This window comes from Malaclemys terrapin, chromosome 4 (genome assembly GCF_027887155.1).
Source record: "Malaclemys terrapin pileata isolate rMalTer1 chromosome 4, rMalTer1.hap1, whole genome shotgun sequence".
In the NCBI taxonomy this organism is placed as follows: Eukaryota; Metazoa; Chordata; order Testudines; family Emydidae; genus Malaclemys; species Malaclemys terrapin.
In genome coordinates, this window is record NC_071508.1 from 42660371 (window position 1) to 42681478 (window position 21108).

Genomic DNA, 21108 nt, shown 5'->3' on the forward strand with positions numbered 1-21108 from the left:
ACTGTATCTGACCCCAACCAACTAGAGTTTTCATTTCTGCTATGCTAAATAAAAGCAAGATAGAAACGTTCAATTAGTTCCACTTTGATTAGTTCGGAAAAATATGCTTGCAAAGGAATACTGGCTTTCAACACTTCCTTATACCTGGGTGTACTTATTGGAAACACTTGACTCAGGTAAGAATTTTAATTCCTTACACTGCATGTAACAAATCAATTAATCATGTAATCATCACTAACAAAATATTCACTTGAGGAGTATGAGAAATGATACAATTACTAATATCTCAGCTGTTACATTAATGTGTTACTTTAGTCGGGTGGTAAATATCACCATTGATCTCCTAAGGCTCATGCATTTGAAAAGTATTACAGGTTAGGTTCCTGAATGGAAGCATGTAGTGATGGAATTATAGTGGAGACCAAAAGAACCTGATCTTGCTACTAAATCTGGCGCTAGACTGCCAAACTTTCCTGATAATCCTGATTACAATAGAGCTACCAGGCTATATATGTATGGTATGTAATAGTTAGTAGGACTCATTTGTTTGTTTAAATTTGCAGTTTAAAAGAAGGAAATGTCAGTCAGATGTAGATAGGAGAAACGTCTGTACCCTACATAGAAAGATCATCATACTTCGTAGCTCAAGCATGGATTGACAAAGCAGAATAATGTTTCAACAAAGGATTATAGACTCATAGACTTTAAGGTCAGAAGGGACCATTATGATCATCTAGTCTGACCTCCCGCATGATGCAGGCCACAAAAGCTGACCCACCCACTTTCCCTTTACTCAGCTGTTGAAGTCCCCAGATCGTCATTTAAAGACTTCAAGTCGCAGAGAATCCTCCAGCAAGCGACCCCTGCCCCATGCTGCGGAGGAAGGCGAAAAACCTCCAGGGCCTCAGCCAATCTACCCTGGAGGAAAATTCCTTCCTGACCCCAAATATGGCGATCAGCTGAACCCCGAGCATGCAGGCAAGATTCTCCAGCCAGACCCGCATTGACCATTGATACTAATTACCAGCGATGGCACGTTATTGACCTATTGACTAAAATCATGTTATCCCATCAAACCATTCCCTCCATAAACTTAGCAAGCTTAATCTTAAAGCCAGAGAGGTCTTTTGCCCCCACTGTTTCCCTCGGAAGGCTGTTCCAGAACTTCATCCCTCTGACGGTTAGAAACCGTCGTCTAATTTCAAGCCTAAACTTCCCGACGGCCAGTTTATATCCATTTGTTCTCGTGTCCACATTAGTACTGAGCTGAAATAATTCCTCTCCCTCCCTGGTATTTATCCCTCTGATATAGTTAAAGAGAGCAATCATATCCCCCCTCAGCCTTCTTTTGGTTAGGGTAAACAAACCGAGCTCCTCGAGTCTCCTTTCATACGACAGGTTTTCCTTTCCTCGGATCATCCTAGTGGCCCTTCTCTGTACCCGTTCCAGTTTGAGTTCGTCCTTTTTAAACATGGGAGACCAGAACTGCACACAGTACTCCCAATGAGGTCTCACCAGTGCCTTGTATAACGGAAGCAGCACCTCCTTAACCCTACTAGATATACCTCGCCTAATGCATCCCAAGACTGCATTAGCTTTTTTCACGGTCACGTCACATTGCCGACTCATCGTCATCCTGCGATCAACCAGGACTCCGAGGTCCTTCTCCTCCTCCGTTACTTCCAACCGATGCGTCCCCAGCTTATAACTAAAATTCTTGTTAGTCATCCCTAAATGCATCACCTTACACTTTTCACTATTAAATTTCATCCTATTACTATTACTCCAGTTTACAAGGTCATCCAAGTCTCCCTGCAGGATATCCCGATCCTTCTCCGAATTGGCAATACCTCCCAACTTTGTGTCATCCGCAAACTTTATCAGCCCACTTCTGCATTCGGTTCCGAGATTACAAAGTAGACTATTTTTTTTTCAATCTCACCCCATAGCTTTTACCATCACAGTTAAGAAACCAAATATGTATTTCAATTACCAACCTCCTCCCGCCCACGGAAGCCTCTAAGCACTCTACACATTATTTAACTCAAAACTATTATCTTATTGATCAAACTGAAAAACCTGAGTTATAATCAAACTCCGTTGTCTCCTCCCAACTCTTATTCAGAAAAGACATCAACAGACCCTACATATCAAATGCATTCTATAAAAAAGGGTTTTTTAAAATATCAACTAGCTTGTATGTATTTTTAATAAGCATGCTATTTTATCATTCCCAATATAGCAAGTTGTTTACCTTTATATTAAAGAAATCACAGATTCAATCCCTGACTTGCCCTGCCTTGAGATGATCCTAATTAAGAAAGGTAGCTATGCTAAAATGAAAACCTGTGATTGATCAGTGGGCGTCTCCCACATATTATGAGGCTGTAAAACTGTATATACTATTCCGTCTTTCAGGATTGAGTGAAATGGAAAATCAAGAGCACTTTTGCTGCTTTTTCAGTTTGTTTTTGTCACCGTGTTTAAAACTACATTTCTCGCTTCACAGTGGACCAGATTTTGACCTCAGTTAAACGGAGCTGTTCTGGATTTATACTAGAATAACTAATATCAGACTCTGGGCCTTTGGTTTTGAAAAAACAGAATGACGACAAGTCTAGGCAAATGAATGTTAATGTCTCATAAATAATGCAATTCTCATAGGATTGGCACCTTGAAACGCAATTGAGAACAGTCTGGAAGGGTTGTAATTCCTCCTCTTTTGGCATGATTACAGAGAGGATACAAAGTAATAAAAGGATATTAATAGCAAAATATATTTTCAGCCAATGAGAGTGGGAATGTGTGCCTTTTTAAAACTTCCCTCACTGTGGCAGAAAATGTTGCTACTTCAGAACATGGATTTTACATATCTTTACATTTAATTTTAATTAACAAATATGCATTTGGTGGTGATTGGTTTTAAAGAAAAATTCCACAATTTTCCACAAAAAAACAGCTGTACACATTCTCTTTAACTGGGGGGGATTCCAATGAACTATGCCTGGCAAGGTACTAAACAAGTTCACCATCATATAAAATCAACTTGTGTATTAGAACAGAAGAGGGGCTAGGGGCAAGTAAAGCTTTACTTTTCATTACAAACTGCCATTTCAAGGCCATATGGCAGGGGTACCACCTGGGAATTCTCTCTGCCCACGATGACTAATTGCCACAGCTCCTGCTGCAATTATATCTACAGAGACAAGGTAAGAATGATCTTAAGTGGGGAAAGCACAAAAGAGGATGATATTGTAGCTAGATGTTGAAGAGAAACAGATGGGGCTGTTAGCTGTAAAAATATCAGCTTCCCAACTTTAAAGGGAAGAATCTGAACAATTTAAGGAAAACACTGCTTGGTATGGCTTGAAAATTCATATTACAATAATTAAAAGACTGACTGTCCTATCCTCCAGGGTTAGTAGCTTGTCTCCAAGGCTGTAGGTGGTGTTGTTTTTTGTTTATTTTTAAATTGTAATTGTGTATATGCATAAGGAGATGGGTTATAATTTGTTCCCCTTTCATTCTCCCTAGTAGCTACTGTCTCAGCAATGTAATCCCTGGTATCACTTAAACATGGGCATTCTACCATAGTGGCATAATATTGCTACTGCTACTGGAAGCTGTAAGATTTTGATGCATTCCTGCAGCATAGCGTAGCTCTAAGTAAGGGACTATCACTGTTAGATGACAGATTCTGTACTTATCACCAAAGAGTCCTTCACATGAGTCAAATCCAAAGGTCACGAAGAGAAACAAAAAATCATGTCTTCAAAACATTCCAGAAACTAATATTACTGGCATCACAAGGAGACTCTGGTACCTGCAGTGGGAAACTGAATTGGTTCCTCAAAGTGTGATTTCACGTCAGTAACTGCCAACACTAGCTGCTGCTGCTGTGCCGGTCAGTCAGCTCTTTTCAAAGCCATTAGATTGAGAGGTAATGAGGTGAATTTTCAGGATTGCTCATTTTGACTGAGTGCTTGTGAAATTTTGATATAGAGGAAGAAACAAAGAGAATAAAGTGATGGTGGTGACATATGATCAGCAGCTAGAGACTGGAGAAACATACTAGAAGAAGCACAACAAATTTTATTAAGGTGTTTATCTAGGTAGTTGCCAATCTGAGAAAAGGGAGATGATTTCTGTCCCTGGATTACTTGGGTAAGTAACAGAAAGTGAAACATGTTGCTACTTAGTTTGGGTTACAGAGAAAGAAGAGGGTTTTTTGATTGAAATCAGACAATCTACTTATTGGTCTTATTCATTTTCTTGACATGAAACAGATTTCAATTACAATTGGGGTCCTAACCCTTTTTGTTTGGTCTGCTGACAGAAAAGCTGCATTGTAACTATAGTAGGAACATCACTAATTATCTGCCTCATTTGCGATCAAATACAATTAAGTAGCACTAATTATTTGCTGTGTAACAGCTAAAGTGTGGAAGAGGGTAACCAATCTTTATAATAACCTAATTGGCATGCATTGTACCTGCATGAATATAACTGAACCGCACATACTCATAATTGGATCTGACTGGACACCCAGTTTTTAAACTAGAGGGTAAAACCCTCATTGTCACTACTAAGTTATTCTAAGGATGTATCCAAATAAGAACACAATACGAAGTTCTCAGCTCAGGATAATCTCCCCAAAGAATTCACACTCTTCAGACCATCACACAGTATTTCACACCTCCAAAGGGTTTTACAAACATTAACTAATTTGGAGAGGGATGTGCAAGTAATAAGATTAAAATAAAATCTGGAAGAAGTTACTCACCTTGTGCAGTAATGTTGATCTTCGAGATGTCTCCCCCTATGGGTGACTCCACTGTAGTTGCACTTGTATCGCTGTGCTACTGATTGGAGAACTTTGGTAGCAGTGTCTGTTAGACCCACACGTCCTCCTCATGCCCCGCCACGAGGCCAGCCAGTGCTTGCGGGCTAACCCTCCTCAGTTCTTTTTCTACCACAAAGTCATTGACAAGAGCTCGGAAGTAGAGGGGAGGAGGGTGGATTGTGATGCATCCATAGGGACACATGGTGAAGAGCCATCATTACTGCACAAGGTGAGCAACTTCTTCTTCTTCGAGTAGCGTCCCTATGGGTGCTCCACTGTAGGTGACTCCCGAGCAGTATCCACCACTGAAGGGCTGAGACTTCGGAGTTGAGTCAGTTACACATGACAGCACTGTGGAGCCGAAGATGGTATCAGAGGAGGAGTCCCCACTGATGGCATAATGTTCTGCGAAGGTGTGGACTGTTGCCCACGTCACCGCTCTACAGATTTCTGAGATAGGGACATTCTTGAAGAAGGCGAGGGATGAGGAAATCGACCCTATGGAGTGTGTATGAATAGTATCTGGAGGGGTCCTATTGTGAACTTGGTAACACTGTCCAATGCAGTTCGAGACCCACTTGGAGAGTCTCTGGGCTGATAATGCTGAGCCCTTGGATCTTTCTGTAAGGGGGAGGAAAAGACTAACCAAATCCGAAACCTGGACCATTTTTGCAGGTATACACATCATGTCAAGGACTTTCTACTGTATAATATATCTCTTGTATCTCCTTCAAAATACGAGCTTTCTAGGTTTTGGAACCAAGAAGGAGCCATGCTTTCATGTAGGGTACGTCCGCTGTTCCACAAGAGGAGGTATGGGGTGATTGGGAGAGGGATCGACGTTGTGAGCTGTGACAGGTAAGGGTACCAAGTGCGATCAATCAATATGATGTGCTCCATCTCTTTTATTTTCAGCAGGACTTCTGACAGTAGGGAACAGGAAGGAAAGGCATGGAGAAGATCCCCGGCCCAGGGAAGGAGTGCATCGCCCAGGGAGATTTGTTGTCCTATCCCTGCTCTGGAGAAGTAGCATCAACATTTCCTGTTCAGGTAAGTGGTGAACAGGTTGTGGTCGGTATTCCACGGCACTGGAATAGATCGTTAAGTACTACTGGGTCTGGCTCCCACTCATGGTTGTGTGGGAATCTGCGACTGAGACTGTCCGCTATGAAGTTTTGTGCGCCCAGGAGGTAGGCTACTGACAGTGTGATATTATGGAAGATGCACCAGTTCCATAATCTCAGTCTCTGCACAGAGGAAGGGCGAACTGGCTCCTCCTTGTCGATTTATGTACTACATACATGCTATGCTGTCTGTTAGGAATCTCTTGTGCTATCCTTTCATCAGCAGAAGGAAGTGAGCGCAGGCAATCCTGATCGCCCTGATCTTGAGGAAGTTGATGTAACTAGATATCTCTGTGGGTGACTACTTGCTGTGTGTCATGAGGTCGTTTAGCTGTACACCCCATCCGATGAGCGATGCATCAGTGGGTAGAAGCAAGGATGGGGGAAGGGAGTTGTGAGAAGGGGATCCCTTTGCAATCATTGGCTGGGTCTTTCCACCAGTCTAAGGAGTTCTTGATCCTTGTGGGTAGTGACAGGGCTTTGTCTAATCTGTCCCTGTTTGGCTGTAAACTGAGCTGAGTCACATCTGGAGGCATCCCATGTGACGCCTGGCATGTAGTATTACTGCTGTGCCTGCTGCCATAGGCCCCAAGAGTTGGAGGCAGTACTGGCTGATATTTGCAGGCTGTTTTGAATGGTCTCTATGAGTTTGGCCAGATAAAGGAATCTGTGTTGAGGTAGACCACCTCTGGCCTGAAATGAGTTGAGGTCAGCCCCTATGAATTCCAGATGTTGCACTGGAATGAGGGTTGCTTTTTGGCCATTGACCTGTAAGCCCTGGTTTGTAAAAAAGTGCATTGCAGCTTTGGTGACTCGGTGAGCCTCTTGGACAGGTTGGGCTCTAAGGAGGCAATTGTCCAGATAAGGGAAAATCATGATCTCTTGGGAGCATAGGTGTGCGGCCACTACTGAGAGAACCTTGGAAAATACTCTTGGGGCAAATAATAGCCCAAAGTGATGGTAATGGTCTTGTTCCAGAGTGAATCTGGAATTGTCTGTGAGTCAGTAGGATTGAAATATGAAAGTAGGCATCATGAAGGTTGAGGGCTGAAAACCAGTCTCCCTGTTCCAGCATTGGAATGAATGTTGCTAGAGTGACCATCTTGAATTTTTGAGCTTTGACTAACTTGTTGAGAGCTCTGAGGTCTATATGGGTCTCCAACCTCCCTTCCTCTTGGGTAGTAGGAAATAGAAAGCCCTATAGATGTTGACGTACTGGTTTTAAGGCTCCTAACTGGAGAAGAATATCTACCTCTTGTTGTAGTAAACTCTTGTGAGAAGAGGGACAGGGAAGGTTGTTGTGGAGGGGACAGGGAGGTCAAATGGATAGAGTATCCACTGTGAACAATCTCTTGGACCCATCAGTCCAAGATTGTATATTCCCAGGTGCTGCAGAATGCTGCAAAAGGTAGCCAAAAGGGATGATAGCGGTGGTCAGCTGTAGCAGTTGGGGAGGAGTGGTCTATCAACCTCTCAACCAACATGTCAAAACTGGTTTTCGGAGGTAGACGCCTAGGATGAGGAAGGTTGTGGGGGCCAGATGGTTTACGCCTCCAAAATTTATTCTTTTTTCCTCTGTGGCTTGTATTAGGGTTGAGCCAGATATTGAAAGGTGTGTGGTTTGTGCTGGGGCTACCGACTAAACTTCCTCTTTTGTCCTGGCATATAGATGCCCAGCAAATGGAGAGTGGCTCGAGAATACTTCAGGGTGTGAAGAGAGCCATCAGTCTTTTCCGCAAAGAGTTTAGTGCCTTCAAAGGGAAGATTTTTGATCGTCAACTGTACCTCCTTCTGGAAGCCCGAGAGATGGAGCCATGATGCATGTCACATCACCACTGCCATGGAGATGGAACTAGCTGATGTACTGGCTGCATCGAGAGCAGATTGTAGTGTTGTTTTTGCTACTGACAGTCCCTCCTAAATAATGCCCTTGAATTGGTTGCAATGTGACTCAGGCAGCTGCTCAATAAAATCATTCAGTTTTGAATAATATAGGTAGTCGTATTTCGACATTGGGGCTTGGTAGTTGGCAACTCAAAACTGAAGTGTGGCCGAAGAGTATGCCTTCCTCCTGAAAAGTTCCAAATACTTCCACTCCCTGTCATAGGGAGCAGACCTCATCTGGTGTTGACGGCCATGGGAATTAACAGTGTTCACCATGATGGAGTTGGGTGGAGGGTGGGAGAAGAGGAACTCAGTCTCTCACGCTGGGACATAATATTTTTTTTGTCTGCCTGGTTGCAGATAGGTGCTGCCAATGCTGTGGTCTGCCAGACAGTTCTTGTCAGGCCCAGAATGGCCTCGTTAATGGGTAGGGCAATTTTTGAGGAAGAGGATGAATGGAGCATGTCTGAGGTGGTGGTGGCATAGAGGTTGGTGGTGGTGCCCATGGGTGGGCGTACCAAGATGGTGGTGGTGGGGCCAACTGAGGGTATGCTCGTGGACCCTGTTGATATTGGGCATCGTAAGGAGTCTGGGAGGAGTACTGCGATGCCAACTCCTCAAGTTTTCTATCTGAGCCCTCACTAGACAGCAGGGGAGCATGACAAGACAGCGGGAAAGACTCCTGTGCCAGTCAAAGACTCGGTGCGGAGGTTCTGGCACGGAGAAGAGGAGACTCCAGGATGTACAATACATGGAGGTCCTTAGAGTGTCGGAATTCTGGTGGTACCGACCAACTCGATGCCGTTGGCAGTACCAGGTGAGATGGAGATCTTGTACGTACCAGTCATTCTGATGCCAACTGAGGCCTCACGCCCCCTCCCACACCCTAACCTCCAGCCTCTACTTCCACATGTATTAGGGAATCATCTTCTGGCAAGAGGTTTTGCAACATTAAAAGCATATTGCTATGACTTATACCTTCAGCAAATTAATGTTTTACAATTTGAACAGTCACCAAGATTATGTTTTTTCCATGATCAAAAAAATGTTAGCCATGAACAGTTTGTGGGAAACTCAGAAGACTGCCCAGATTTGCCAGACATTGAAACACTATCCAGAAAAGAAACAAAGTTCTTTCTCTCCAAGAGCAGACAGACAATTCTTAAATTCCATACCACAGGACACAGTAGGTGTTTCATATGAGCAGTAAAAACATAACTTAAAATGCATGGTAATTAAATATGGTAATTAAATATGGTAATTAAATATTAAATATGGTTTATCAAGTAAAAATCTAAATAGGAAGCTTAAGTGGTATCTTTAAGTTTTTTTTTTTCAGAAGCTAGAATTAGCCCTTTAAAAAGTTCTAGCACAAGCAATTCAAAATTTATGCCAACCACTGGAACTTTTTGATGTACTGTCCTGTGTGAACTTCAACCTCAAGCAAGGCAAAAAACAAACAAACAAAACCCCACTATGATAAATGGCTCCATCTTGGCTCATTTCTTAGGTTCTTCTTTCCCCATCCCCTTAACATTAGGAGTTCTCATCAAATGAGACAATGGAACTATGATCAAAAATCATACTTGACACATTGGTTTTGAAAATCCACCCCTACTATTTTTCCAACTCTAGAAAGTAACAAACCAATCATTTCTTCCATCCCTGAACAAATGCAGAATTGTTCTGTACAGTATTGTCTATGCTCCTTTGCCAATCTAGTTTAAATGTCTCCAGAGATGGAACTTCTATAAAATTGTCAAACTGTGGCCTGAGGGAATTTTTATTACACACCTTTTCTCTTTCTTAATTTCACCACATTACACCTAGGGAATATGGATATCACATGCTGAATTATGCCCTTCCATAATTGGCATTCAGAGCTGACAAATGTTTGTGGTTAGGATTCTACAGAACACTTAAAATACGTACAACTTGGCTAACTGAAGAAAGCGTTTGGAAAAGGGTATAACTTTTTGGTAACCTGGTGACAGAATCCATTTTGTCTCAAAGGGGCACCAGTTTGTCAGCAAAGCAGTTACAAATACACTGTTAGAAAAATGAAAGGTGTAACAAAGCCACTCCATAGGACTAAAGAGGTTGCATGGACCCAAAACTAGCAATGGTACATTATATGGGTAACAGGGTCTTCCCATTAATTCTAAGTTTCAGACAGGTGTCTTAGGGAATTTCTGGACAAAGTTGCCTTTTTGTCTCTGAACAAAGTAAATTTTCATTCTGTAATCAAAGCATGTTTGAATTTTTGTTTAATATTTATAAATTTTAAGCAATTCCATATATTGAAATCCATATTACTGTGTTATGTTTTATCTGGGGAAAACACCCAGAAGATACATGAAATTTGAAATATTAACTTAAAATCTAAGAGTTATTTTTATAAGAGTACTTAGTGTTCTCACTTGAGGTTTTTCAAGAGAACAGGTTATAGTAGCTTCTGTATGTAACAGCAAGATAATATCTGCTTCTTAGCCTGTTCCTGCACTAATCTGAAAGAAGTGGAGATGGGGAAAAAATGATCTCAGCGCTGATCACTTACAAGATGGGCAATATGCTCAGAGAAGCATGTGATTAGGAAGAGGCACGGATCAGGAGAAAAACCAGCCCAGAGACACATTCAAAACAGAGGGAACAGAAAAAGAAAAAAAAGAAAAAGAAAAAAAGATGTGCCCGGAGAAGCATACTCTTATGTTCAGTACGAAAGGCAGAACACAGAAGGATGAGAAAATGACATACAAATAATTCTGGTTGGAAATTTTTCACAGAGCTGTAATCACCAATAATACTTCAGAGGTTCATGATTTTCACATTTGTCTATAAAAGGACACATAACTAATGGACTTGTCTCTTAGAACATTTCTCAGGAGGAGAAAAGGATTGTGCAGTCCTAGTTCTGGTCTGATTTTTAAAGCTACTGTCAAAACAAGACATTAAATTAGAGACTGATGTCACTTCAAAAGTTACACCTTACGAGCAAGAGCCTGGAAGAATGTGGCACTGCTCATGCTATGACTGACTGGCCCTCTTGATGTTGAAAAAAGTGAGTTCTCAAATATACAAGTAACCTTTCTGAATGGCCCAGCACTGAAAAATGAAGCCGCAGTATTACAACTGTTTCTGGAAGTAGTTAATATGACAGCTTCCATTAGCACAAGCAAACTCAGAATAATTTAACTCCAGCGTCTTTTGAACTTACTAATTGGTTGCTTAAATAACATCGCCTTCAAAATATACTTTAATGTAATCACTGTAGGTGATAAGTACTAGTAACGTTCAGAACTATGTATCCCAGAGCATGATCAAGTGTAATGAATCTTACTGCTGATTTATCACACTAGGTGACCAAGTCAGAAAAAGTCAGTCATTAAGAAATGATTTCCCACTTACTACAAAATGCAAAGGCTTCACGAGAGGAGAAAATAGCGTGAAATGTATGATCTTACTGATACTGAAACATCAGTTTATTAATTCAAGATTGTTCTATAAAATTCTGAGATTTCAGAAGTGCAAACAAATCATTTGACTAGCTATTACTCAAGCTCTGCTGCGCCAGGTGGAAGCTGATCCATAATTATGCTTAGCATTTGACATTCTCAAAGCACTTCAAAAGATTAACTGGATAATCCTTGTGAACATCCTATTTTCCAAATGGAGAAAGAGGCAGCAACATTAGGTGACTCTCAAGGTCAGCAGTATACATTCCACTCCCCCTCAAAGTCATCCCTGAGACAGGGGTTGGGACACGTACAAAAAAGTGGTTCAAGTGTGATTGACAATCAGTTATTGTGTACTTCTAGCTTCTTCTAGTAAACAGGGTTTGTTTAAATACATTATTTTTAATACCATTACAACAATTAAAATAATTGGTGGGCAAAGGGGCCTTACATATTTGATCCATTTCCATTTGACAAACTGGGATGCTTTCCCTGAAGAGAGCTACGAACAGTACAACTTTTGATTACTTCCCAACTCAGACACCAGTATTACAGAGAAAGTATTATCTTTGTAGATAAGACTGTAGATTTCAATTTAAAAAACAATTTGTTTCCTTCCATCAATATGAAATATGGCTTAAGTTTTACAGGTACATTCTATCAGGGAAATTTCAAACATTTGGGGTTAATTATTTTAGGCATACAGGAGATATGAAATAGTTTTTTTAAAAGGACTGTTCACTTTTTAAAAAAGCTCCTTAACTTTTATTTGCTGTCCATTCTCAAAAAAGCACTTAATATACCAATCTTAAAATGTATTATATTCTGCTAGCCTCAGAGTAGCGCCTTTAACTTGTTTTGGTAAGTGTGCTAATTAATTTTTGACTGCATAATCACATGTACTCCAAAATGTCGCTGTAAGTATAGGCCAGTCCCTAGCTGTCTAGTATCGTATGGAGTATACCATGAGCTCAGAGGCAAGTGTTCTATAGCCTCCCAACCTCTAGCCTATGATGGGTTCCCATAAATAGTTCCAGTAAATGATTCTTTTATTAAGGCTGCTAGAAATAAAAGGTGCAAACACCTTAGACATAATTGTTTCAACAAAAAGATAGGAGTGAGATAACTCAGCCCCTAAAGGCAGCTCAGTCCAGTCCAATAGTATAAAAGATAATAAGGTCCCAGTGTAAACTCTCCATGGGTACGTCTTCACTACCCGCCCTATCGGCGGGTAGCAATCGATTTATCCGGGATCGATATATCGCGTCTCGTTAAGATGCGATATATCGATCCCCGAACTCGCTCACCGTCGACTCCGGAAATCCACGAGAGCGAGCGTCGGTAGCGCAGTCGACGGGGGAGCCGCGGCTGTCAATCCCACGCCATGTGGACCCCAGGTAATTCGATCCAAGATACTTTGACTTCGGCTACGCTATTTGCGTAGCTGAAGTTGTGTATCTTGGATCGATCCCCTCCCCCCCGTGTAGACCAGCCCCATATCATACTCTTGCCTGAAGCCCTTTGTATTGTTGTTCCTCTGCCAGCAACAGGATGTGCCTTGGCCCAGCAATTAGGCCCTCCATTTGCAGCCCTGAGGGTTCCTGCTCTTCTGACTTTTTCTACAGACAGTTCACAGGCTACAGCCTTTTGCCTATTTCTTCTGTTCACACAGCCTCTGGCTCCCTCTGGAGCCTGGTCCTCTCTGACCTCAGGTTGCACTTTCCTGTAATCTGGAGTTTATGGAGCATTCTGGATGTTGAACTGGAGATTAACAGTGCCCAGTAAGAAGTCAACAACAGGTTCATTACATTAAGTTATCTGAACTTTTAACAAGCCCTCATAGTTTGTAATGTCCACAGATATACTGCACAGAGTTTGAGAAGTCTAGAGGCCAGTCCACTCGTTTCTTAATTAACTGTAGGTGGCCAACATACGTTAGAGACACCTTCAAATGACTGCTCCAAAAATTGAACTACCACCAATACAGAAACACCTGTATAACACATCTGTACAAGAGCCCCCACTCAAGATCTTCATTACAAATTGTAGTGACTGTCTCTGCCTCAAATCACTGCATGTCAAGTTAAAACTTCAAGAAGAAAGCTAAGGAAATTCACATACAGAAAACTAAGTTAAAAGAACTAAGGTTGCAAAGAAATCAGTTGCTCTGAAAAACATGCTTTTACAACACCGTAGTTATAAAAGTGTTTTTGTTTGCTAGAAAATTTTAAGTTAAAAGATTTAGGAAAAAAACATTCAAGTCTGGGAGTCAGAGTTTTATTTCTTCACAAAATCTTAACCCTTCCTCCTCTCCTTTCTTTTTTAAACATATGCCCACCATACCTCTCCAACATATTTGATGTCCACATACTTCAACAACATCCGATGCTGAACATACTGATGCTGAAACTATGCTTTCATTATATAAAGAGGCACTTACCTATGGTCTTAGATTACACGGTATTAGATGTTATATGAGCGGCTACTCCCCAGATCCGCCTCTAACTCATCCCCCTTTATTAGCGGACTACACTAACAGCTTATCTTTTACACAGTGTGTCTGCACCGTCTTTGATTTATGCTTAATGAAGAGGCCACAGGGTTTTGTTTTTTTAAACCACATACTGAACAATCCCCTAACTACTAATCCAGTATAAATCACAATGTCAAGCCTAACCTCTCTATAATTGTTACAAGAACCATTTGAATCATCATCAAACTCCTGACGTGAACCTATACTGAATGAGCACATAAAGGAGCTCCACCCTAAAGCCAATGATGGCCCACTGATCAGAATGTATCATTCTCCAAAACATACTGGATGGGTCAGACTTATCTGTATCACAGAGAAGTTAGAGAGAAAAATCAGATTGTGAAAAGTAACCATAGTTGTGTGTGTAACAGACGGCATACACTGTGGTGGGGGCACAGTTTCTAGACTTTCAAGTCTTTGTTTTTTTGAAAGTTTTTTTACATACGTTTATAACTGTAATGGACATTTCCCAGTAGAGTACAATAATTTTAGACTTTGTGTAGTTCAGAATCTTCGTACAGAACTCATGTGCAAGAAAAAGTGTTTACATACAAAGCTGAATAAGGAGACTTGCATTTCATTACTTATCTACAGACTCCATCCAGAAAAAAAAAATTCTGTAGCAGTAACAAGTCCTGACTTGGATCAAACGAAATCTAGGTAGGTTCTGTGTAACCTGAGACATAATAATGTGTGTTTGAACTTTTTGACTCACCCTCCCTGTAATATTCCAATAGGTTCTGAACACAATAAATTAATGACAAAGATACTGTATAGCTTTTCTTCTTCAGAAGGCAAATATCAAAGAGAAAAGACTTTGTTTGTAGTGAAGGGAACAAGAGAGTGTGAATGAAAGTGGTCTTGCACCCATGAAAAGGAAATTCAGTTTCTATTGCAGCAGCCAAGGACGCAGGCAAGGGCTGTAACACACTTGGGACCATATTCTGATATGATTGCATCTCCCAATGACTTCAGTGAGAGTTTTATCCCCTTGTTCAAGGGTATGATTTGGACTAAATGATTAAATATCAACTTCACTATGCAAATAGACCCCGGTTCAGTAAGGGACTTGAGTACATGTTGAATACTTAATTATTTTGTTGAATTGATGCCTTAAATGAGTATCCACAACATGAACCCTATATAACCATCCAATCACATCCAAAAGGCAGGGGTGTATTTTGGGTCCTCCACAAAAGAATGAAGAGCACTGCACTGCACAACCACTGCAAACATCACAGAGGCCCACTTCTGCACCTTTCCTTTTCCCACTGCTTATTTTAATCAAATTAAAGAAAGTTCTGAGTCCCACAATCCTAGTTATAATTTTATAGCACTTTGTAAAAATGTTAGCAAAGCTCTGGTGAGCAGAGGAAAATCTGCCATAAGCCAAAACAGTTGTAAGGCTTCTAGTTCTAAAAATATTTCTATGACCTATTAAGGTCAAATAACCTTGTGCTTGAAACTCCTGATTTCTTATGTTGAATTTCACAAATTACTACTTTTACTGCATAAAAAAAAAAGTTTGGAAGAACTTGAAAAGAGCATTAGGAGATAAGCATGTACTAGGAAATACTGCACTGCTACTGTGATAGACCTAATACCTACCCAAAATAATTCTAACTCATCTTGAAGAAATGTATACCCTAAAAAATAACAGTGCATAGATAGCATCATTATATTTTTAGTAATCCAGGAAGGATTAGTAGCCTGCAATCAAGCAGAGAAGGAGATCAGAGAGGGCGATTAGAGAAGAGGAAGAGGAGGAGGAGAGGGATATCAGGGAAGGATAAAACAGAGATTTAAAATTATAACACTGTTACGGACATAAGCATAAATTAAGGAAAGATTAATTGGTTAAAGAGTTTTAAGGATTGACAAAAAAGATTAGGAATGTTAAGAAATGGAACATAATTAAAATGCTAATGACTAATGTTATCACTGAAGTAAAAAGATTGCTAAGGAACAATTTAGGTCTCCAAATACATTTAAAAGGTATAAAAACAACACGACTTCTCTCTCTTTTGGGTAGGGTTCAAGTGACACTTGCAAAATTCTACTTCCTTGTCACACTGGCTGAGATTTGTGAGGACAGGAGGAGTGAAATAGCTTTGTCATTATTCTTATTGTAAGAGTGGATGAACAGGTTGTGTGCTTGGGCTGGTAGAAGGTTATGATGATTTTACAAGGAATGCATGTTGAGGGCACATATCACTAGTCAGGTAGGAGACATCATCAAGACTCTGAAGTTCTATTGATGGTCACTGACTCCCTTTGTGACCTTAGACAAGTCATTTGCACTACACCTGGGTTCCCCCATTTGTAAAATGGTGATAATTCTGAGCCACATTTGTAAAGAACTTTGGGATTTATATAAAGTATTACGCAACCTTCCTAACATAACCTTGCAAAATCTTCTTAGTTCAAACCTTTTATTCCAATTTATTTTGTGCAGAAACTGAAATTTTACCATGTAGGGAAACTATCAATGTTTGGTAGTGATCCTTGCATGATTTAAATCAGATTTTATCCCACACTTCCAGAAGTGCAAGACAAAATAACTTAATGCTCCTTGCAGTTTGCAAATATCATGCTTCTACTTGTTAAAAAAAATACTTTGTTACCTACAAAATATTTGCAGCTGAGAATTTTTTGAAAAGAATAGTCCACAGTATTAAGCATATTCCTTAGTTCATTACTATATATGTCTTTGTATCCATAATGCCTTGGTATCTTGTCATGTTATCAGTTACCTCCTTGAAATTCAAGAAAAAATTCAAATGTAAAACAAGATGTTGGACAGAGCACTAAAGTCAAGACACACAGCTTAATGAATGCCAATATCGCCAGGTCTCTTCAGAAAGCATTAAAGGAACTGACAGTAAGAAGAAGAATTTGGATGACTTCTTGGACGACTAAGTTTTGCCTTTCTTATTAAGGATATATTAAAACATTTCACTATTTGAAGTCAAATTTAGCCAGCTATCGAACCACAGTAATTATTTTTGTATTTTTTCAAACTTATAAAATTAAAGTTATAATAAAATGTTAACATACAACACCAGACAGGACTTATTACTTATTCAGAATAAGGTTAATATTCAAAAAACCTAGCTAAAGGTTGTGACTTGCTGGCTGGAAAGCTGTCTCCCTCTGAGTCTGATAAAAAGGGTGACCAAATTTCTAAATACCTATTGCCCCTGTTGGCACTTCTTTTGTGTAGGTACTCGGTGTGAAAACTTTTTCATTAGAAGGCCAGTCCATATTTTACTATACCACAATTCCATAGTAGAAGTCACATTCTTCCATTAATATGCAATACAAAGTCTTGCCACTAACAATGAAAAGGATATTAATGTGTTGTTCTGTTTAAAATGTAGATCCTTTACCCGAGCCAGTGCTGCTGCCGCACCACCTTGGCTTGAAGTAGTAGTAGTAATAAACACCAAATACATGATTTCCATCATTAGCCTCCCCCCTCCCCATAAAAATTGTTCAAGCAATCCTGACTGGAGCATTAAGTAAGCAGGTCAGGGGACTTCTAGGAAGCTGGCATTTTATTAGAGAGATGAATATCTTTAATAATTTCCTCCCTAAACCATTTAATGCCCAGACACAACTACCACATGTACAAATATGTTCCCACTTCTCTGTAAGTCTTCCAACAGTGCACCTCCCTCATAGCAAAATACAATGGATTTTAAGTGGAGTCAAATGCCATCAATACAGTAATTTATAAAAAATATTGTTATGAGCTACACAAATTTAAGATGTATGTCCCCTTTCCCATATCACAGTAATTATTTTTAGGTTTACATTTTAAATGCAGAATCTCTCAATACAATTGAAAACAAAATCAGCATAGACCTGTTGACTCTCAATTCTTCTTTGTGTACTAATCTAGGTTTGAGGCTTTCGAAGGCACTATTATATACCTGTAAAATGCCAGACAAATTTACAAATCAATTAAGGTGTTTGGCGCACTAGTTGTAAAGTTTTCCAGTTTGTTTTTGATTAATCGTTAGAAATAAGTGGTTTGCAATGGCAAACATGGAACCTGTCAAATGAACCATTAAGAACCTTTCAGTTGCTGACCAAGTCATTCTAGTTGGAAATCTGCAATCTGGTTTAGCACCTCTTTTGGGATGCACACTGAGTTTCAACCACTTTGATTTTTTTAAACAATGAGCAATATCTATAGAGGGAAATCAAATTCCCAGCACGTGCCCCAGATGAAGCAAGATAGAACTGAATGTCTAAAGTGAAGCTCCAGAATCTCAAAGTGGCCCAACAGATATTCATTAAAAATTAAATGTCAAACTCCATTTCAATTCATTTACAGAACACTAAATACACCAAAGGAAGGACTGATGAGTGACATTAATGCACCGATTGCCTCAATGAAACATGTGGGCTAACTGAATGAAGTAATTTGTGGAACACTCATTAGCTTAGCTAGGTCAAATACAAAGGAGGACCTTGTAACGGAAAAATATGTGGCCTGCTAAATCTGAGATGTCAGTTGAGATAATGGCTGAATTTAAATACGATTTCAGAGGGCGTGAGGAAATACTTGGTGAATAAATTGTTTCTAGTGACTAAATTGTGTTTAATATTTACTTCTGCTTTGTGATACTTGAGAGCATGACAGTTGATCTATTTTAGCTATTTATACAACATAATATAAAGCATTCTTTGACATACCGATGCACAACCCAGATTAGTGGGGGGCTGTGTCACCCCTGCCTGCAACCTTGTGTGCCTTATGGTAGTACTCCCACCTTGGCCGCTCACAAACAGCCTTCCAGTATTCAAGCTGCACCCTGAATGTTGGTGTGTAACTGCATCCTGCCAGCTACACCCTAGCTGTCACCAGCCTCGGTTATACTTCAGAGTGACCCCAACACACTCCCAGTCCAAGATCTTCCCAAAGAAATGTATGTCCTGTACTGCCCAGCCCTCTACTGGACAGTACAAATATATTAAGTCTGTTATTCATTTAAGAGAATAATATGCCAGTTTATTATTTTAAATAGAGTACCCAGACTCTCCAATTTAAACACACTGCATTAGATAAAACAATAAAACAAGTTTACTAACTACAAAAAGACAGATTTTAAGTGAGTACAAGTAATGAGGCATAAAAGTCAGAAATGGTTACAAGAAAAATAAAGATAAAATGTTACTAGTGCCTAACTTAACAAAACTATATTAGTTTCAAACAAAGTTTCTCATCACAAGCTCCAGCAGACTACTGATCAAACTCTCAGGTCAGGACCCCGCTTACAGGAGTCCAATTGCTGTTTCCTTTTGTCTTCTCAGCTGTAGAAAGTGGCGTGGGCGGCGGGGGGTGGGTGGGTACCTTGGGGTATTTGTCCCTCCTTTTTATAGTTTCAGTCCCCCTCTTGAAAAACATTTCCAGTGGAGACCCAGGAGACAGAGTGTATGATGAAGGATATTCCTTATTGATTTCTTTCACCTGTTTGAACTTGATTTGTTTTCCTTCCCTGCTTGATGACTCTGCTTACTGCTTAAATGCAAATCAAGGCAAGCACACAATCCTTTGTCTAAGACAAACCTGACTTTGGCCTGGGCAGGGTTGTGGGATTTGGAACACGTGTTGACATCATACAGGGGAATCTTATAACGTCACATACAATGTTGTCCCACACATTTTACCAGGACAATATTGACCAGCATATTCTGAGTTTTCAAATGATACTTTAGAAGGCATACTTTGTACAAAGATTATTGCAATGCTGTTTGGGGTGGGAACAGAGGGGTATAGTCTGATTCACACTCCCTTTCTACAGTGGCGTTAAGACTTAATCAAGACATGTTCCACAGGGGACTCTGAAAGCCACAAGCAACTTGTCAGAGTTCACACAAAAATATAGTACTTTGCAAACAATCCAATGAATTTAAAGTGATAAAAGACGCAACTTATCAGGGCTTATATTGTGTATAAAGCAACTCAAACAAAAAGTATTAAACTTGCACCTTTATATGGCTGGACTGTATAGTAAAGACAGTACAAATCCTATTTAAAGGAGTTTAATATGCATGACAAAGTTCAAGTACTCTTTTACATACACACCATGGCAGAACATCTCACTGCATTTTACCAGACATTTTAGCTGCCCAAGGCAACTGCTGATTCTAAAATGGCCATGTTGCATACTCGGCTTGATCTTTGTTGAAACTCCGTTCTGATTTAGCCATTATTTGGAAAACTGCACCACTTTGCGAAAAAAGGACCATAGCAATTTTTTGCAATGACAGCAACATCAAAACAAAGTGGCAAACGTGACATGGGATTTATAATAGACTGACTTGAAACCAGCATGCATGCTGTTCTGAAGTGCTAATGGCCAAAAATGCAAAGGTTTTGAAATTGAAATATTTATAGACCAAACATCAGTCTCCCACCATTTCTCCAGTTGAGAGAGCTTAGGGAAGAAAAACTGTCAAGCAGAGGCAGCTCAGGGACAGAGACTCACCGGGCAGGAGCTAGCATAGAAACAGCTATAGCCACAGATCTTTGGACACAGATGATAGCCTGCTTTCTACTTTCTTTCCCCTCTACCAATTGGATACTTGATCCAATCCTGTCTACCCCCTCACTCGGTCTAACAAACGTCTACTAACCTCCAAGTTCTGTGTTTCTCTTCCAAGTCCTCCTCTCCCAGCAAATCCCAGCCCACCAAAATTAAAACTAAAGCAAAAAACATGGAAATAATATTTGCAAATCACATTGTTCCCTCTGCTTATAGGTTAAATCCACATACACACAATTTGTCCCTCTTGTCTATTTAGATTGAAAGTTCTTTGGGGGTAAGGACTGCCTATTATTCAGATATACAATGATTTGCACAATGGGCTTTAATACAAATAAATACACACAGTCACCCAAACTGAAAAAAATGCCTTTAAATATGATGTGAAACAGTGTTGTCTGTCGGCCATACATATCCAAACACTTCCAAACTTCTAGAGAAATAACTACTTAGACATTCCACATAAGTTCACTAGTTTTAGCTACTGCTGCACAACTTGTAGTATTTGTGGAGGTATGTTTCCAATTGTTCGCTTGAAGAAATCTTGTTCTTTTTAAAAGTTGTGCTAGGATGTGCAGCAGGAGAATGCTTATTTGAGACATCTCAGGAGGCAAAGATTTTCACTTTGAATGGGTCAGACAAGTGGCACAGAGGTTAGCAAGGTTCTAAAAAGAACAAACAGCAATCTTTTAACCTGAATCTAAGAAAACCCAGG

General features: G+C 40.1%; 1 protein-coding gene across 5 annotated transcripts in view; it reads right to left on the reverse strand.

Annotated features, from left to right (window-relative positions):
* The window catches only part of CHID1 (chitinase domain containing 1), a 288134-nt gene that overhangs the window by 38345 nt on the left and 228681 nt on the right, over positions 1 to 21108 (reverse strand). The gene's annotated exons all lie outside the window — the stretch shown is intronic.